This window comes from Haemaphysalis longicornis, unplaced genomic scaffold, assembly GCF_048455015.1.
Source record: "Haemaphysalis longicornis isolate Haplotype H1 unplaced genomic scaffold, Haemaphysalis longicornis Haplotype H1 scaffold_12, whole genome shotgun sequence".
Lineage (NCBI taxonomy): Eukaryota > Metazoa > Arthropoda > Arachnida > Ixodida > Ixodidae > Haemaphysalis > Haemaphysalis longicornis.
Genome location: NW_027526225.1, coordinates 94,399,513 through 94,419,677, shown reverse-complemented (window position 1 = coordinate 94,419,677; position 20,165 = coordinate 94,399,513). Strand labels below are relative to the sequence as shown.

Here is a 20,165-nt window from a genome sequence, read left to right as displayed (position 1 = left end):
ACACCACGTTTAACGTAAACTTCGCTCAAATAAGCTATATTATTATGAAAAAAGAGAATGTCCATGCGACCCACTAGCTGATTTCCCAAAACAGAGCCTATGATGTCATAAGTGGCAGCTCTGCCATTGCCTAAGGCCACCAAAAGCAAATGCAGAGAAGGCAGGGATTACCAGCTTGCCGAACTAGCTATTTGCGCTTAAATTAAGGGGCACATTGTTTGTATAGCAGCAAGAATGTAGGGGTAAACAGTGGAAGTTATGAAAGCACAGATAAGCACCAATGCGTAGTGCTGTTGATACTGCGCGCACTATGCTTGTTTATCTACTACACAGCACTGCGGCGCTTCGGGATTGTATCAGACGACACTGGTCGATTGGTCTAAGCGATGGTGTCTAACGTGACCATATTTGTTGAGCAAGCACCATGTTTTCACGGTAATGGACTATTTTCTACCTTAGCAAAAACAAGGCAGGTACGAGTACGGGCAAAAGCAAAGCGAAGGCCGAAAACGGCCTGGCATGGTATGGTGCGCCATCTAGGTTGACTGACGGTATACGAGACTCCGCAATCGGCTGCAGAGTGGTTATGATGATTTCATTGCAGACGTCGCGAAAACACACGATTTGGCGGGAGAATCAAAATTTTAAATTTCAATTCAAACATTTCTCAGTGAATAAAGCATCATTTGCTTCCGGACAAGCACTGGGGGGTGCCATAATGCACAAAATATATCGAATAAAAAAAACTTGTATTATGTCTGCATGGCTTCTTTAAGGATACGGCGTCATACTACTACGATGAGGTTAAGTCACCCCCAAGTCTTCCTCTCGCGCGTTTAGTTGGAAATCATGCAGCGCAGGATGAAAAAGCAGCAATAAAATAAAGCGCGGCTGTGCCGATTCGGCTAAGAATGCTATTGAGTGCATGACCATTCCGAAATAGGAAGTTTCTACTCGATCTTTCTTTTTCAAGATGCAAGCTCAGCCGCTTACATCTTGACGCAATTCTACGCAGGTGTATTTATTCTTTGATATTAATTCAGTAATTATTGCATGATTACGACTCGTCACTCGCGGATGTTCTTCCGGCAATTCGTAGGTGGCGCTAATGCGCTTAATGAAGCATGTTCTCGCGTTGCCATACACCCACACACGCACAACGTGTACTATGCGCTTGGAAAGTAGTTTAGGAGCGTGAATATGGGAAGCAGCGCGTGAAGCATTACATGCATTCGCGCGGACTGCTTGGGCGACGGGTGGGCGTTGCGTGCAACAGCGGTTGTGAGAAAGGTCAGGCCGGAGGGAATTGCTGACGAAGCAGTTTGGTATTGGAAGAGATAAGTTGGTGATCCTTCCTGAGAAGTGATTCCTTGGTTATAACCCCTCCACATGTTAGTAGCAACCGTTTGTAAAGAAATGTTAATGTTACGTTATAACTCGCTAGAATATATTACATAAAAATATCGGCTAGGAATTCCTGCGTTTCGTATTTAAACTTTTAAGAGCATTCCTTAATGTATAAAAGAAGGTATTTTTAACGTGGGCTCAGAATAAATATCACAGCGTTCAGAGATTCACCATGTCTAACTCTAGGTCAAGAGGTAACGAAAAATATTCTGAATATATTTTAAAAATTATGCTCAACATTAACAAAAATTTGTTTGAAAAAGTCCTTCGCTTCGTTGAGCTGTAAGCAAGCAATCGTAAAACCAGTGATAAAATTGAAGCCCCTTGATAGTTGACTGTCATTAGGTGTGTGTGCGTCTGTGCACGTGTGTCTCTGTGTGTGTGTGTGTGTTTGTGTGTGTGTGTGTGTGTGTGCGTGTGCGTGTGTCTGTGCGTGTGCGCGCGTGTGTGTGTGTGCGTGTGCGTGCATGTGTGTGTGCGTGTGGGCGTGCGTGCGTGCGGGTGTGTGTGTGTGTGCACGTGCGTGCGTGTGTGTGTGCGTGCATGTGCGAGTGTGTGTGCGTGTTTGTGGGTGTGCGTGCGCGCGGGCGGACGTGCGTGTGCGTGCATGTGTGCGTGGGTACGTGCGGGTGTGTGTGTGCACGTGCGTGCATGCGTGTGTGTGCGTGTGCGTGTGCGTGTGCGCGTGTGCGCGTGTGCGCGTGCGTGCGTGCGTGCGTGCGTGTGTGTGTGTGTGTGTATGTGTGTGTGTCCGTCCGTCCGTCCGTCCGTCCATGCGCGCGCGCAAGCACGCACGCCCGCACGTGTGCACGCTTTCGTGTGCATGTGGGGAGTGCGCGCGCCACACCAAAGAGCGCTCTGTATTCAGACATCCTAGCATTATACCTGAGCGTTCTTCGACCGTGAGATTATTCACGCGGTGTTCCTGTCAACGTATGTGCCAGCGGCATCAGCAACAGTACAACCTCCATTATTTTTTTTTCTTCGCCGTTGCCGCCCCCATTTCTATTCCGACGAAAGTTGTGCGTTCCGCTTTATACCACGCTTCCCTGCTATTTACGCTTTCGGATGCGGTTCGCACTGCACACCGGGTGCAATTCCGAAATGCGGAGAGCTGAACCGCAAGACTTGGTAAGGGAACTAATTATCCTGACCAGCCAGCGGAAAGTTGTTTACACACCCAGTAAAAAGAGGGAAGGGCTCATTCAGTGCGAAGTGCCCGCTCTCAACGGGAACTCACAACGCAAGTTCCGCTCTTGCAACGTCACGAGATTGACTTCCAGCAGCCCGAGCATTTTCGTTTGTAGCATTATTCATGAACAGGTTGACGCGCCAACCTTTCCTTCCGTGGGCGCGTCGCAGGCGAGCCGTGGCCGAACACAAAATTGTGCTACCGGCAGCTATCTTCGCTCTTACTTTTTTGTGGTGCGCATTTATTTCTACAAGCTCCGTTTCTCATGTATTCTTTGCCGCGTAGTGCATGTCAACTGTGCCAGATTGCGAGCTCCTTTTTGGCTTGTTTTGCTTCGTTTTTCCGACAATTCTGAGCATAACTTGCAATCATTTGGCAAACACGGGAAACTTCTTAATCAATCACACATTGTTAAAATCTACCGCTTACGTCCCGCTCTGAGCGTCCACTCTAGCATGCCTCTAGCGTTTAAAACTGTCATATTTAGAAGCACGTGGTTATTCTCGTGTGCCCCCTCTGGAGTAATAACGTACGCGTAAGCAGAACGTGGGAACGTCATAATTTGCGGCCCAGTCTGGTATGCCAGGCAACATACATACATACATACATACATACATACATACATACATACATACATGCATACATACATACATACATACATACATACATACATACATACATACATACATACATACATGCATGCATGCATGCATGCATGCATGCATGCATGCATGCATGCATGCATACATACATACATACATACATACGTACGTACGTACGTACGTACGTACGTACGTACGTACGTACGTACGTACGTACGTACGTACGTACATACATACATACATACATACATACATACATACATACATACATACATACATACATACATACATACATACATACATACATACATACATACATACATACATACATACATACATACATACATACATACATACATACATACATACATACATACATACATACATACATACATACATACATACATACATACATACATACATACATACATACATACATACATACATACATACATACATACATACATACATACATACATACATACATACATACATACATACATACATACATACATACATACATACATACATACATACATACATACATACATACATACATACATACATACATACATACATACATACATACATACATACATACATACATACATACATACATACATACATACATACATACATACATACATACATACATACATACATACGTACGTACGTACGTACGTACGTACGTACGTACGTACGTACGTACGTACGTACGTACGTACGTACGTACATACGATCAAATAAAAACTCTGAATCAGCTATCATCTTCAATCAATCCGCACCTCGAACTTTTATCTCTATCTCCGACGCACACGTCTAAAAGCCCTAACTCCAGCTGGCTACCTCAGCCGCCTACCTCCTATTCCCCGCTCAGGCGAAATTTTTATTAACAAATATATTGCAAATTCAGCGTACACACCCGAAACACTCCGCGAGTGGTATACCCCTCACCTGCCCCCTCGATGTCCTTACTGCCGTACCACCACTCCATCAGACCTCGCACACCTAGTTTGGTGGTGCCCAGCTTTCGCCACGCACCGTACATTTAAATCTCCCCAACCCCACCCCGATCCACAACAAACTGATGCACAACTATTATATGAAATAGCGGTTTATTCAATTAAAAGCGGTCTGGCACGGGTTGTTTGAGCGGGTCCTCCCCCGAACGAACTGGTGTATGTGCACAAACCCTATTGCGATCACCATGAACTGGCCCATGAATTGCAGGTTAGAAGAACTGGCCCAGTTATTGAGTCTACTGAGAACGACCAGCATTTATTTGTTTATTTTCTCTTACCCTCCCTCCCCATTCCTTTCCCCCATCGTGACCAGTGGTCATCCTTTTCTATTGAAGGTTGTCGCTCTCTCTCTCTCTCTCTCTCTCTCTCTCTCTCTCTCTCTCTCTCTCTCTCTCTCTCTCTCTCTCTCTCTCTCTCTCTCTCTCTCTATCTCTATCTCTCGGTTGTTTTCGTTTACTCAGCATTCGATGAACCAGAACAACACAGCGCTTGTGTTGTACATCCCTCCGTCTTTAGTCCTGTTGTTTTGCGCGCTGTGTGTGTTTCGTTCAAGATGACCACCGAGTAGTTTGAGTGTCAAATGTGGTCCCTGCGACGGGCGCGGCTCCATGTCTGTCACCTCCAACGCTCCGGCTACCGGCTTTCCCTCCCACCTTAAGGTGTTTCAAGCTTGAAAAACACTTAAGATGGTAGGCGGTTTTACTGGGGCTGGGTACTGACAGTTTCCTTTCCCTGTTTCTTTCGGTAACGTTATTATTAAACCAGGTGGCAGGCCAGAAAGTTCCTTATTGTGCTTCCTAGAGGAGCCAGCGCGCTATATCTCTCTCGTGGGAAAAGAAATGTCTGTAATTTCTTAGAAGGGAGAAGGTTGCGTTGGCGGAGAATAAAATGAAAGTGGGTGGTTAGTATTCTCGTAGGTTTCAATGACAAACGCAAGGCTGGCGCCATTGACGTTTTATACAAAGTTGTTTATTACGTTGCAATGTTTTGAAAATATTAATTTACCTTAACGGGATGTCTGGATTAATTTGAACTCGCATGTTTTGCCACTCAATGCTTGAGGAAAAGTAACGGTATCTTGAAATGAAGGTGCGGAAGAGAGATGTGGAGGCGAACAATGCAAACATTTTGTGAATACACTCTCCTTGCTTCTCGTGCTCTTCTGATTCTCGTTTCCAAAGAAAATAACAATCGAACTTTAAGTCGCTTGTCCATTTGAAGAGCATTTGGTAGTTCGAGTCATCAGTGGGGTGTTTCATGTAATGTTCTCCAATTCATATTTTGAGCTTAGAAACGTATACATTGCCATTCGAAGAAACTTTTGTAGTTAGAGCGGGGCTGAAATTCCTGCCTGGAATGGTTGAAAGTAGTGTGCCTGAGAAACTGCAAAAGGGGGTAGCGTGGGCCAGTCGGTACATGAAAAAACGCACGCACGCACGCACGCACACACGTACACGCACGCACACGCACACGCGCACACACGCACGCACACACACACGCACGCGCACGCGTGCACCCACTGGCATTTGTGTGTCCGTGGCACTTCAGACGGCGGGGATTTACACAAAGAAGCAGGGTTGTGGGGATATGCTCAGAACGGGAATGACGCAAGTAGCGATGAAAATGAAAGAATAGGCCATCCGGACTGGGTTTCCGCGTCTTTGCTTCTTTGTCGCGAAGCCTTTTTAATCCGCATTAGTTAACGGCACCTTAGTTTGGGGAAAATCCGGATGGTAGGCCAACAATAGTCAACATCTGTATTCAAATGCGTCCACAAGTCCCACGTGGAGATCCTACTAGGCTAGGTAATGTACCTAGCGTATTTAATATACCCGCGGTGACGGACTAGTCAGTTTCTTTCCCCGAGTGGATCCCAGAGATTAAAAAAAAGCCCTAGGCGTGAAAGGTTTATAAAAGGGAAACGTTGTTTGAAAGCGGCTCAGTTTTCGCAATATAACTCAATCCCCAACAAAGTAAACCAGCGGCGAAAACACGAACTGCATTTCGCATTAAGTTAAGAGCTGGCTTAACTTGTACCGCCCGAACGAACCGGATTAGACATGTGTCAACATATTGCAGTGAATACCCGCACGCAGGCGGTCCACGTTGCAGTACACCAGTATTGACTGTGATCCCATTTGATTTGTATCGTCGTTGAGGTTGACAACGAGGCCTACTGGGAATGTCTTCAAACTAGGCTCAATACAGGTGTAGTCGAGCAAGAGGTTGAGTATTGCATAATTTATATAAAGAATTTTATTATCCTAATTGTGGTAATCTTTTAAATTTGCGAAATGGTCTGGCGAAACATAGTGGTAATATACATTGATATCTCGTTGATACGATTATACATAAGAAGTGTTTCGGCTTAATGGTTTTTATTTTCATTTTCGGGAAATTTTTTTTTATAAATAATGCATTTCGTGCGTTTTTACGAGCACATTTTTGCCAAAAAGCTGGGCAATCCGACCACCAAAGTGGATTTTGATCGATATTTTTTGGAAATATTGCGTTTATTATTTGGAATACTAGCGAAGTGCAAGTCGAACTCGTCCGGATGGCTGAAGACGCCGCCGGAGTCCAAGGACTCCTGGCTGCCCCCTAAAAGGGGGAAGAGGGCAGAGGAGGATCTCCAATCTCTTCCTTTTCTTAGCGGGCACACAATAAAGTTGTTCTCTCTCTCTCTCTCTCTAGCGGAAACCGCATTCCAAGAAGCCACGACCTTGACGTTGCAAAGACCGTGAGCCTGAGCCACAGTAGCACCCGTTTCGTGGCAAAAACATCGCTTACAGGCGTGGCCGCTCAGTCCAAGGGTTGTGATACGTCAGGCGATGCACAGCGCCGTCTTCCTAGACGCATCATATTCAAGGAAGACGGCTGGCAATGCGCTTCAGGTGCGAGTTCCCTTCCCGAGTTCTCGGTATGTTACGCACTCCTCACGCCGTTTTTTAAAGACGATAGTCTTTCTTGGGCTACTCAAACGCAGAAATTTTGTTCTATCTTTTGTCTGTCTGTCTGTCTGTCTGTCTGTCTGTCTGTCTGCCTGTATGTAACTCGATTTAGTCACCCGGCGAAAGTGAAACAGAATCTGCGCAATTGTCTTATATACCCACGGCCAAATCTAAACACCTACGTCCTGTGGCGATCTTCACACTTGCCAAAATTGTTGGAGAAGAAGAAAAGATTACGCAAATAGGGGCCGAAAATAAATACATAAGTGATATTTTCAGTGTTCCTTTAATAAAAAAATCATGGATGTTTGGTTTTTGCGATATCAAATGAAATACTGTATCAACTGCCGAAAATTGTCGCCTGCTGTTGCCCGCGCCACTACAGCTACTGGCAGAATTTTAAGAAATCAAACGGCAACAGTAATGAAAGGTTCAACTGGATAGGTTCCGCATTCCGCTTGGAATGCACGTGGAGCAGGGTAGCGTGGTTCTATAAACATCGTAGTAGGGTGCCTGCAATCACGCGCGCCTCTGCGGTACGGCAGCGCTGGCATCGAGCCGCCCCGCCTTCAGCCGTATAAAACGCGGTAAATTTAAATTAACTTGGGCAAGCCTCTAGCGTGTTATCTTGGGAGGAACGAGACACGAGAGAAACAGCATGAGAGGTGAGCAAGAAACAGAAGGGAGGTGTTTACATGGCAGGGGTGCGAGTCGGCTATCGTCTTTCGCCGACATTTTCACGGAAAGGAGCAGATACGCGGCCATTTTTTGGTCTCTTCTCTGCCTTGTTCTTGTGTCCATTGGTGCTTTGGTGGTTCTGATGTCGCTATCCTGTTTAAAGACTTGAATTAAAAAGGCCACATGGTGGTGCTTCAGTGAATACCAAGCCACTGTGGCATCGCTGGAATTGAGTGGGCGGAAGCAGAAGCACAGCAGGCACACCACAATGGAACTCTCCTGTCTATGCCGATCACAAGGCAGGATGCTAACGCGATACTCTACCGAACACGTAAACAAGCTGCAGCCTTGCCAGACTTGGCAAGGCTGCATTTCAGACTTGGAGAATTGACAAAAACGCCTTCACAAGCTCAATCCAGAGAGCAAGTTCTGGCTCAGTCATGCTACTCGTCTTCGCCGATGTCAATAGACATTACTACACCAGCTGTGTCTTAGAGTAGCATTGACTGGGAAATATCTTCACACAATCGGACGAGAGGACAGTCCTGACTGCCTTCTGGGCGGTTGTTCTTAGACTATCGAACATTTGCTTAGCGCTTGTCCAAAGTACTCAAGTGTGCGAAAGAACCTTGAGACAGCATTACTACGCTTGGACGCTCGTTCTCTGTCCGAACAAACGATTTCGGGCACGTGGGCTGACAACAGGAAACAAAGCGTAGCCGTTAAAACCCTGCTTACATTTCTTAGTGACTCCTCTCTGAATTCTCGCCTCTAGGTTGCGACAAAATATAACAGACTGCGAAATAATACCTCAGTAGTGTTGTTTTTTCTTTTTGATGGACGATAGTCATGTTCTGAAGAGTGAACTGTTGTCATCTGATTCGGTTGTATGTGAGACGCTTATTGGTTTTATGGCTTTTACATAGTTCATTTGTCGCTTTCATTGTCATTTCCCATACCTTCTATACTCATCTCTTTCTTTTTTGTCCCCAGTACCCTCCCACCAGCGGGAAGTAGCAGGCCCGAGATCAATTTCTCAGGCCGACCTCTTCTCGCTTTCAATAAACATTTACTCTCTCTCTCTCTCTATCTCTCTCTCTCTCTCTCTCTCTCTCTCTCTCTCTCTCTCTCTCTCTCTCTCTCTCTCTCTCTCTCTCTCTCTCTCTCGCTCTCTCGCTGAGGCTTTTTTTTTTGTTCTCCTCGGGCTGCCTTGTTTCTGTGAGCAGTGGGGCTGCCAGGCTTGGGACAACGTCGAGGAAATGCAAGGCGCTCAGTGCAAATGAGCAAATTTGAGTTGTGCGCGAAATCGAAGAGAACCCGACGAGGAAGCGCGTGGACTTATGCGAGCTCGGTTTTCCCGTGTCAACGCTCAGCATTATTCTCGGTCAGCAAGAAAAACTTTGAAACAAGCTGCAACTTTTCGGCCCCAGTGTGAAACAAACGCGAGGTGCGGAGCTTCAGCACATGGAAGGCTTCCTGCTTATATGGTTCAATGAAATTAAAACGGCAGGAGTGAACGTCCACGGGTCAGCCCATTGGGAAAAGTTGAAAACGTCGCGTTCTTCTTGGACATTGAAGATTTCCAACCATTTTGAAACCTTCAGAAAGCGCAACACTGAAAAAAATGCGACACGAACAAAGGGAACACAGGAGGAGCGCTTTCCTACGATCCATACTACTCTATCCCACACGATCAGGTCTTTTCTTATGTGAAGGACTGTAGGAGTGAGCACAATGACGAACAAGTATTTAGAAATAGTTGTGGCATCTCTGTAGAAGCTTTCTTGGAACTTTTGTCCTTGTATTTGAAAGTCACTGTTGTGTCTTGGGGGCGTCAGTCCCACGTACAACGCTCAGGGGTTTGCGTAAGGTCGTATGTAGCACCCGCATTGAGTGACACTTTCTTAGCTCGGGTGGGCAGACGTTTGGAGAGTAACTTACCAGTTCAGTGTTCCACTAATTTCAGTACACGGATGATTTTTGGTAGTATGTAACCAAGAAGTCGCCCCTTCCGTGGTCAATGGTTTTGTTAACCTTATTAAGAAGGTTGGGCTAGGCCTGAAATTCACCTTTGAGACCCCTAGAGAAAACAGACTTCCGTACCTGGATTTGAATTTGAAACTTGAGAAGGAACATTTCTGCTGGGGTTATCAGCCTAGGTCCGTGAAGCCAATTCTGAGTTTTGCGTCGGGGTATTCCAAGTTGGTTAAACAAGGAATTGCAAAGTCTATGTTGGGTGCTGCTTTGGATAGGTCATGTGTGCATCATTGCTCAGAACAGGCTTTTGGTGGTCAAGTGCGTCGCCTCCAAGATGCCGGTTTCCTAAGCAATGTTTTGAGGTCAGTGTGTGAAAAAGTGATTAGAGAACTAAAAAGAAGGAAGGATGACGTTGGTACGGTTGCAGTATTGGACGGAAGGAACAAGAGGCCGGCAGTAATTCCTTATTTGCACAAGATGCCACACGCGTTGAAAAAAGTTGGTTCCAGGCACGATGTGAAGGTTTTGTTTACAGTACGAAACAAAGTTGGCAGGGTTTGTTCTTTGGTTGAAAGAAAGGTGGTCCGGTGACCATCGGGCAGGCAGGTATGAATGCAGAGTGAGACATGAAACGCGGTATGTCAAGTGCAATGTTGGCTGTGTTTATGTGCTCACACTGTCTTACGGTAAGGAGTACGTCGGACAAACGGGCAGATGCGTAAACGTGCCCCTCCGAGAGCATGAACTGTCGCTGAAAGGGGCTATATCGTCACATCTTGCTGAACATTGCAGAAAATGCCGGCACCGTAGTGGTCGTAGGCAGCTTTTTTGTGATACAAAGATTGTGTTCAAGCATGTGCGGCAGTTGACGAGGGAAGTCGCTGAGGCTTTCGCGATAACCCAGAGAGGGGAAGAATGTGTAAGTCGGGCATCTGTTGCTTTACACGAGAAAGAGATTGCGCATCTTGGCAGTCGTTGAAGTCATGAAGTAGGTGTTTGGTTTTATTTTTGTGGGTTTTTTATTGTTGTTTGTGGTTTTTGGGTTGTTCCCATCTGATTGTAGGAGACGCATGCGGTGTCTGGTCACTGAGAAAGTATTTGTTCTTCGTCTTTTGTGATTAAGCTTTAGTAGTGAGTAAGCGCTCTTCTTGTGTTCCCTTTGTTTGTGTCGCGTTTTTTCTGTGTCGCGCTTTCTGAAGGTTTCAATACGCAATTTCACCAACTAGGCCGACTCGCCATTCCGTTCCAGCATACTTCCAATCACACGGCGGCTCGTTTCACCGATTGAAGGCATCACACGGATGTTCGCACAAAACAGTGTCCGGAAAAACTAAAAATACCAGCATCTTCTTTTTTTACGTTGAAGAAGAGTTTACTCTTGGACTTTGCAAAGGAGAAAGCGCAGTACAAATTTTACAGCTTTTTGTGTATTGCTCAATAAAAGCGAGTTGCTGGCCGGCTATCTGCATCTGTATTTTCCTCCTTTTCATAATCTCTTTAAATACTACGATTTTCTCATGATACGTATTTTCCAGTTCCCGTGGAAAAAGTATCAACGAGATTTCGCTGTAGCTTTTCTTCTACGTGGTTTCTTTTTTTATTAATTAGGAAAATTTAGCTTGTTACGTGCGTTTGATACGATCGAAATTATTTAAGGCTTCCGTGGTAGAGGACGTGGCGACTGAACATTTAGAGTTGAGTGTCCCGTTATATTTGCTTTTATAGGAATTTGCTATTACCTCAAGGATTCAATAAGATTGCCTGTCAAGCACAGTGTTTAATGAGCGGACATGTTGAGTACTATTGGGAAAATGAGGAAAATCAAATTAAGCAAAACAGCAATGAAAGAATGACGTTTTCCGCGTTCATAGATCTAGCCTTGTGTCCATACTGTCGAAAAAAAAACCTGTACAAAAAACTCAATCTACGGTCGCGCTATGTGTGAAGCAATGAAAAAATGTCTTATGCCGACACCAAAGGCATTCTCTTTGCTCTCTTATAGAATAAGTTTAATCGTGCGCTTTTCGGGGCCGTAGTTTGAAATTGACGGGGCACGACACGCAAAGGTTGCGCTCAAATTTCAAAAATATGCTTCCACTTCCGGCAGTTCATTCGAGCCTATGACTGTTTTAACAAGGAACTAATTAGCATACTCGTTTTTTTGCAAGGTGGTACGCTTTAATTACAATGGAAGGTACTGAACCGCAGGGATAATGCAACAAGTATACCTGATAAAGTGTCATGTATTTTTCTTAGTCACGCTTATTTTTGTTGCCTATTCTTTTTGACAGAGATCGAGCTTTACTTTGCCATTCTTCCTCAAGGTAAAAACGTGTAATAACACATAATTTAACGGCAGAAAATAACATGTGCTGGCTTCGTGGAATGAAAATTGTCTTTTTGTTATCACGACAATTTTCGCGTGCCTTTTTGCTGCAACTAGCTATTATTTCGCACCGTCGTTGGGATCAGGCCACCGCGACGGTATGTAGCGTTTTGCGCATATAAATGCTTCTCACATTTTTAACTGTGACTCACTCGTGTTTCGATGTGTGCATTGCAATATTTGCACCCCAGTGGCTAAAGAGCTTTTACCTAAATGCAGCCAAAGTTTCATGGTATAAAAACTATTGTAGGGCCAACACGCATAAACACAGTTATTACCCTGCATTCAGCCATGTATTCGTTCTCTGTTGGGGAATTTCCTTTTTTAGCTTTTGGAATTTTTTAGCAAGCTGATAAATCTCTCTGGCTTCGACCAATTTTCTATCGCCCTGCACAAACCTGGCAGGTTTTGAAAGCGCGCAGTAAACCTCATAAACTTATGGCGAATTGCATTCTGTATGTCTTCATGAATTCAAGAAAACATGCAAAAAAATGTGCTTTTTAGCTTTAATTTTAGTTTTTTAAGGTAAAGCCAACGATGAAAAAAAATTGTTGCGTATTATTTAAAACTAGCCAGGTCGGCCTTTGTAGCGATTTACAAGCATACATATATGTGTCGAGTAAAGGGACACGGAACAGCGGCCGCACGAAAATCGCACTAACAGGCCTCAAACTTAACGCCAAATTTGTTTTGTCTATACAGATTTCGGTAACAGCTTGCTACTGAGTAATTTTATGGCGTGGCACAAAGTTTTGCGGCGACTTCTGGGCCCCCGTATTACATGCAGCGTTTAATAGTGTAATAATTAAACCCCTAGTTTCTGCGTCCCCCTAATTACTTGCTCCCCTCAGCTTTTCGGGAGAGCTCCCCACTGGGAAATGTGAATTACACTGAAGAGTTTGAGTGAATGAGCTAGAGTCGCTTAGTTTTTTTGCCCCCGCGAATGCGGGTCACTAAATATCGAAAAGTGGACTTGCGCGTGTGAGATATATTGCCCATTGGGCATGACTTAGGGCTTTAAACCATTATGCCAATAATCGGCGTGATCCCTTCACTTGTTGTTCTGTTACCGATCGCCTTACCATCGAAGATTAACATCGGAGGTAACCAACCATAATATGACCTAATTATTTGCGCCCTTGGGACGATGTAAACATACGGGCCATTTATACTCTGTCTTGAGAGCTAAAAGCCTCTCGGTGGCCATTTGAAATGAAACGCGCAAACGCCTTTCACTATTTGGACACCCTGCCGGTGGCTTCGAATCACCATGGCTCAATCCTAGTTCGGGGTGTGTTGATTGACAGTAATTAGGACAAAACGCCCTGAGATGCCGGTGCAGGCTAGTTAAATTAGAATTTGCAGTATTTAAGGCTTATAAGTTAAGGACAAGAATTCTTAGAATTCTCTCTCTTCTTTGCAAAGCTTGTGAGTGCGTGCCTTAGTGTTTTAGTTAGCTTGTTTTGTTGTTTGTTTGTTAGCTTGCGTGCTTGCTTGGTTGTATACTTGTTTGTTTGGCTGTTTGTTTGTTTGTTTGTTTGTTTGTTTGTTTGTCTGTCTGTCTGTCTGTCTGTCTGTCTGTCTGTCTGTCTGTCTGTCTGTCTGTTTGTTTGTTTGTTTGTTTGTTTGTTTGTTTGTTTGTTTGTTTGTTTGTTTGTTTGTTTGTTCGTTTGTTTGTTTGTTTGTTTGTTTGTTTGTTTGTTTGTTTGTTTGTTTGTTTGTTTGTTTGTTTGTTTGTTTGTTTGTTTGTTTGTTTGTTTGTTTGTTTGTTTGTTTGTTTGTTTGTTTGTTCGGGAAACAGTGGAGCTTAAACTTAACCTTTTCGGCAAACAACGGTATTCTTTGGAGCTCCTGATATTGAGGATAGAGTGCCTCAAGAATGAGAGCGAGTTCGGGAAACTGAAGCTGAGTCTTGCAAATAAGGCGGTGAGACGGACCACAGGAAACTGCTAAAACATTTAAAAACAACAAACAAGAGACTTTCGGATTGTCTACAGGAGCCTTCTGTAGGGGACCCAAAGGGTCTCTTTCTTCTTTTTTTAAAGTTTTTAGCAGTTTTTTTTTGTCAGTGTCTTCGTTAAATTGCAACATGTCTCCCGACCAGACGGGCTTCCGTCAAACCCTGAACTTTATGAAGTCGAATCTGAAGGGACGACTATTCCTGTTTGAAACTTTCCGCCGTAGAAGAAAATTATACACCATTTGATTTCGTATCTAAATGACAACGTTATTTGAGAACTTCAAACTTCTACCGGACTATTGTGGAGTTCATAAATGCGGAGTCTAAGGCACTGAGGGAAATCTTGTTTTTAACCCACTCAAGCCAGGGAAGTCCACGAATAAGATGCGAGAAAATATCCTCTGAAAAGAGATATGCGAAATTTGTCCTCCAGGTAAAAACTACGTGGTTGTCAGCTGTATCGCACTTCCAGCTGGTATACAACAACCGACAAGCACGCGGTTGCCTCCAGCCCCGGTTGCATGCTTGCCTGCAATGCATCTGGGCTTACACGGAACTGCTACCGACAGCTTCGGGAGCTGATTAGACGACTGGAGGCTGAAAGGACGGGACTTCTGGAGCGGCCTTATCTCTTGGCTTTGTGCCAACAACAAGCGCTGATAATGTAGTCCGGCAAATAGGAACCATGGCAACACCCTCTAAACCAGGAAGCCTAACAGCCACTTCTCAGAGTTACTTGTTGCTTCGTTAGGCGACAGACAACTTCTCTCATACTTCAACATTAATCTAATCTTTTTTTCTGCTCATTGTATTTAGAAGAAAGATAAGCTTCTCCAAAATTAGAAATATTCTTTTCTGGTACGTAGGGGCTGATGCTGGGCAAAGGTTACCGACGTTTATTACGTAGTGGTATCAACGCTTAACCTTTATTGCCACTGCAGATCCAAGCTGTTGTCGTGGCTGTCGGTCAAGTTTCTAAACAATGACTCCCGCTGGCGTCACGGCTAACAAACTCTTCGAAGCACAAAACGATGAACACACAAAACACAAAATTGATCAATCACACACTTACACATTCTTGCGAAGGCGTGAATGAGTCTATCACATTCTATCAGACATTCTTGCGAGCAAGACTGTCGACAGCACTGCTGGATTTTAAGATACAGCGTAATCAATTTCACAAAGAATTAGGACAAGAAAAGACTGCTTATTATCATGCTCTGTTTCCAGATATCCGTGACAGCCCCTGAAACGCCGTGTAAAGTTACAAGCTGTGTTTTGGGGCATGAACAGAGTCATTTCCAAAACAACATAATTTTTGAAAAAGGGCGCGAGAAAATAGGTTGTGATATTTGTAATCAGTATAACACCTACTTTGTCAAAACCGCAACTCAGCCACATGTTACGCCGCTTTTCGAAGACTTCGCATGTGGTAAATACAATATTCCTGGAAGCCGTTTTGTTCAACCGATGGGTGTAAATAAAATTAACAAACATTTATGAACCTGTACAATAGTAAAGCTTTCGACAGCGATGGCATGCAGATCAAAGCAGCTAAATACAACATAGAACACATTGCTGCCGCAGTTGCGAATAGTTACAATCTAGGCTTAGAATAAGGGGTATTTCCTACTGAGATGAAAAAAAGCAAGGGTATCTGCAATACAGTAACGGGGTAAATAGTGGCAAACTACAGGTTAATGTCAGCTCATCCAGCTTTTCTGAGAGCCTAGAGAAACCGATATACTTTTTTATTAAAAATACTTTATTTGACGCACAATTCGGTTTTCGCAGTAGATGGTCAATTAAAACCGCCCTACTCACACTTAAATAAAATTTACTGACTTCAGTCGCGCTTTTGGTCGCTTAAATATTGAAATCCTCATTTAAAAAATCATCCACATGGGGTGTTCGCGAGATGATCTTGGACTTGCCATTGTTATACCAGAGTCCGTCAATGCTTTTCGAAAAGCATTGACGGACTCTGGTTATACCCAGGTCTCACCATTACGTGTGTCTAAGCAACCCTAAATCATCGTTTCTTTCTGTCGCAAAAGGTGTACCTCAAGGAAGCATTTCGGGGCCGTTATTTAACGTCTATATCATTGATGTCACAACAATAGGCATACCTAAAATTGATTACGTACACAAACGACGGCACTATGCCTATTTTTTGTCAAGATACGAACTAGTTAATTTCAAAATGTAAAAACGTCCGTCAGAGGCTTCCCGTTTGGTCGCAGTTCAATCAAATTAGTTTTAAATACAAAGTGAGTAAAGTTGTTACTTTAGGATCTAAACAAAAAACACTTCATTTACAATATAACAATTTATAAGGATAAAATTCGTCAGTAGTTGACAAACATAACATCCAAGGAGTTACATTCTCTGCACACGTAGGTAGGGATTCACGCATAGTTAACCTTGGCAGTAAAATTTTCTCAATCACCAGAGTATAATTCGGATGCCGGGCTTTCCTCCCTACGCAAGTCAAACAACAGAATTACAACGTATTATTCGGTTGGCATATCAAGTTCTACAATGGTAACCTTGTGTGGGCTACAACGAGTAAAAACTATGAACTTAAATATCGGTAATATTCCGTATTTTGTAACTACACAAATATTTTTTTAAAGTATCAATAGCACAATCAAGTAAACCACTTATGCAAGTTAGCCAATTTAAGTTTTTCGGTCTCTGCATCAACATCACTGATTTTTTTTATATTTATTTATTTATCACTCTTATCTTACACAGCAAGGGATTCTGATTCACGAACGCGCTGCACAGAACAATTGTTAATGCCTCAATTGCATACCATCTACAAATCTCAGGCTATGCACTTGAACAATCCAACCACTTTAAATAAACACCGACATTCAGGCGACTTCTCCAGCAAATAGTTACGCCAATATTTTGTAACTTTGTAATTTTCTTCACTTTTGTTCTGATGTGCCGGAATTTGGATTTGTGTGGTATTGCCATTGTTACATGTCTATCGCTGTCTCTAACTGTATTTTTGCGTTCATTGGTGCAGATTGTTAATTTCGAATCCGTAGATTTTGTACAACGTTCTCACTTCAAATTATTGTTCTTTATAATTACGTACCACGAATGTACTCTTTCGTTTTATTCTGGTCAGAATTATGTTATTTTTGTTTCTGCTCTAGAACCCCGCCAAGTGAACGTTTCATGGCCCATGTCAAGCTGCTTGGAGCAGCAGCAGCGTTAGACTGGCGGATCTTCCAGTTTTTTTCTGGGGGAAACAAAATGTATTAATAAGTGATAGCAGATACGTAGCAGGTTCACTATTTCTCGGGAAAGGTGCCGCGACAACGTACCTAGAACGTGAACGAGTTTGTGGCAATACCAAAACATATACGGCGCTAAAGTACCACGGCTAAGGTTTCACAAATGAATAAATAAGAGACAGTCACTTTCGGTAACAAAATTGCCGGTAGTGGCTTTGGTTGAGGTTCACCGGCTACAGTTATGGCGAAATAAAACGAAACGAGAACACATCAAGCAGAAGACTGGGTACAGTAAAGGCGCTCTCTTTGTTCCCATTGTTCCAGCTGATCTCTGCAGTAAATAACGAGTGTCAGCGATCTGGCCCGCCAGACGCCGTAACACCACGATGAAATATTGTTTCGGGCTGTGCGGTCTCGAACTCTGTAGAGACCACACAATCGATCGATCTCGAACCCTGTCTGTGCATGTGTGTGGGCTAATTTGTGTTTATGTATGCGTGCGTATGTATGCGTGTGTTTGTATGTGTATGTGAGTGTGAGTTCGTATGGATGTATGTGTGAGTGTATGTGTTTGTGATCGTATGTGTGGGTGTGTGAGTGAGTGTATGTCTGTGTGTTGTGAGTGAGTGGGTGTGCGTGTGTGGCAACGTGAGTATGCGTGTGTGAGAGAGCGTGTGAGTGTGTATAAGTGCGTGTATGTGGGCATGTGTGCTTGTGGGGCTGTGTCGATGTGTGTGTGTGCGCGCGCGATAGTTTGTTTGGTAGGCGTATACGAATTGGGTGGATTAAATCGCTAAGTTGAGTTTACGTAGCTTGAAATGTGTAATTTCTACTTTGTTTTATCCTAAAGTGCTTTGAAAGCACTTGCTATTCTAGCCTTATCGGACCCCCGCGCTCAGCTGCCAGACTAAAGTCTCCTCCGGTGATTTGTGGAGTCAGGCTCTTATCTACGTCCCCTATTCGGCATACAATGATCCAGTTTGCTATAAAACTATGGGTAAAGGCGTCTGCGCAGAATGTAAAGTCCTTGACCGCGGGGTAATAACGTGCCTGCTCAATGAACGAAGGCAAACTATTTTTATCAGGTGAGCCAACGTTCTCCAGCGTCCGTTTTGATCCCTTCCCATGTTGTTTACTGGCACAAAGTATAAAACTGCAAGCAGCCTTCAGACTCCTTTTTAATTTTGAACTGACCCACCGCGATGGCTCAGTAACTAAGGCGTTGTGCTGCTGAGCACGACGACGCGGGTTCGATTCCCGGCCTTGGGGGCCGCTTTTCTGATGAAGGCGAAAAACAAAAACTCCCGTTGTACGGGATTTCGGCGCACTTTAAAGATATCCATGTGGTCAAAATCCACCTCTCCAGACCTCCACAACGGCTCGCCTCACTGCCTGCGTTGCGTCGGCACGTTAAACCCTAAAATCAATCAATTCGTTCATTTTGAACTGTCTTTTCTGAATAATTTCCCGCTTGTGTATTTCCCGGACAATCCCCTCCGCGCATAGGTCTAAGTGCACAGCTCAGGAAAAGTCATCTTCAGTGAGCGAATAAATCTGCCGCGTGACTTGGCTGTTACCGCTATTGCAGAAAACAGCATAAAATAACTGGTACGAGAAAAGGGGAAAAACAAACATGGCGAGAGCTGACTTTTAACTCCAGTGTTGGAGTCCAGTTGAAACTCCGTTTGACACTTTTCAATTCCACTTAAAAGTCAGCGCTCGTCCTGTTCGTGGCCACCTTCTCTTGCATACGCTATTTTCCGCTGTTCTTCACAATGCTAGTCAACCAACTCATCCAACTGGCCACCCTACACTAATTCATATCATGGCTACCACTCTCTACAAGGCTATCCGCTTGTCCAAAAAAGTTTTGAACGTGCAGCGTCGCTCACCAGAGGAGTCCGAAGTTTCACCAGGCGTTCGGAACGCGTCGCAGGAGACGAGGATGACAGCAGGATGACGGGGAGAGTGAGAGGGCAGTCGAGCGTCGACTCGTCCTCACTTTGACACCCACGCACACACGCGACGCGGTGAATCCGTGCGCACTCCCGAAGTGCGTCAGCGTCCGAGTGGCGGACGCTCAGCGGTGCGCAGCTTGAGCGCTTTCGTCGGTTCGGCGATGCGACGCCGCACCGCGGCCCAAGCGGGCACCGCTGGCCCGCTCCGTCCGTTTGCGCCTGTCGGACTCTTCGCATACTCTTCCGTCCCGCGCAACCAACGGGACGCCGGCTCCCGTCTCTCCTTGTGCAGATGCTCGACGTGCGCTGCCTCCGTCGGAAGCAGGGGAGGCGCCGTTTCCTCCGAGGCTGTATGCCGTTGCGGTATGAAAACACTGAGATGTTTTGTGGTATACCAACATGCGAAACACTCGCAAGCATTCTCAGATAATGAATGACAGTCTGCCATTGTCCCTGAATAAGGAAGTGTATGACAGCTGCATCTTACCGGTACAAACTTACGGGGAAAAAGTTGGAGGCTCGCTAAAGGGGTTAAACTAAATTGAGGACGACTCAGTCAGCAATGGAACGGAATATGACAGGGGCAAGAAGAGAGCAAAGTGGATCAGAGATTACACGCTTGTTAAGGAGATATTAGTAGAAATTAAGCAGAAGAAATGGGTGCGGGCAGGTCATGTAATGCGAATACAAGATAGCCATTGGTCATTAAGGGTAGCAGAGTGGATCCCTAGAGAAGGCACGCATTGCAGGGAGCGGCATAAAGTTAGATTAGCAGATGAGA

At 44.5% G+C, this 20,165-nt stretch overlaps 1 protein-coding gene across 1 annotated transcript in view; it reads right to left on the bottom strand.

Moving 5' to 3' along the window:
* LOC144162078 (QRFP-like peptide receptor) overlaps positions 1–19,488 on the bottom strand; it is a 99,439-nt gene extending 79,951 nt beyond the window's left edge. The window contains exon 1 of the mRNA XM_077692586.1: positions 19,319–19,488. The gene's annotated coding sequence lies outside the window, so the exon portion shown is untranslated. The remainder of the gene's footprint in view (positions 1–19,318) is intronic.
* Between the last annotated feature and the right edge of the window lie 677 nt (positions 19,489–20,165).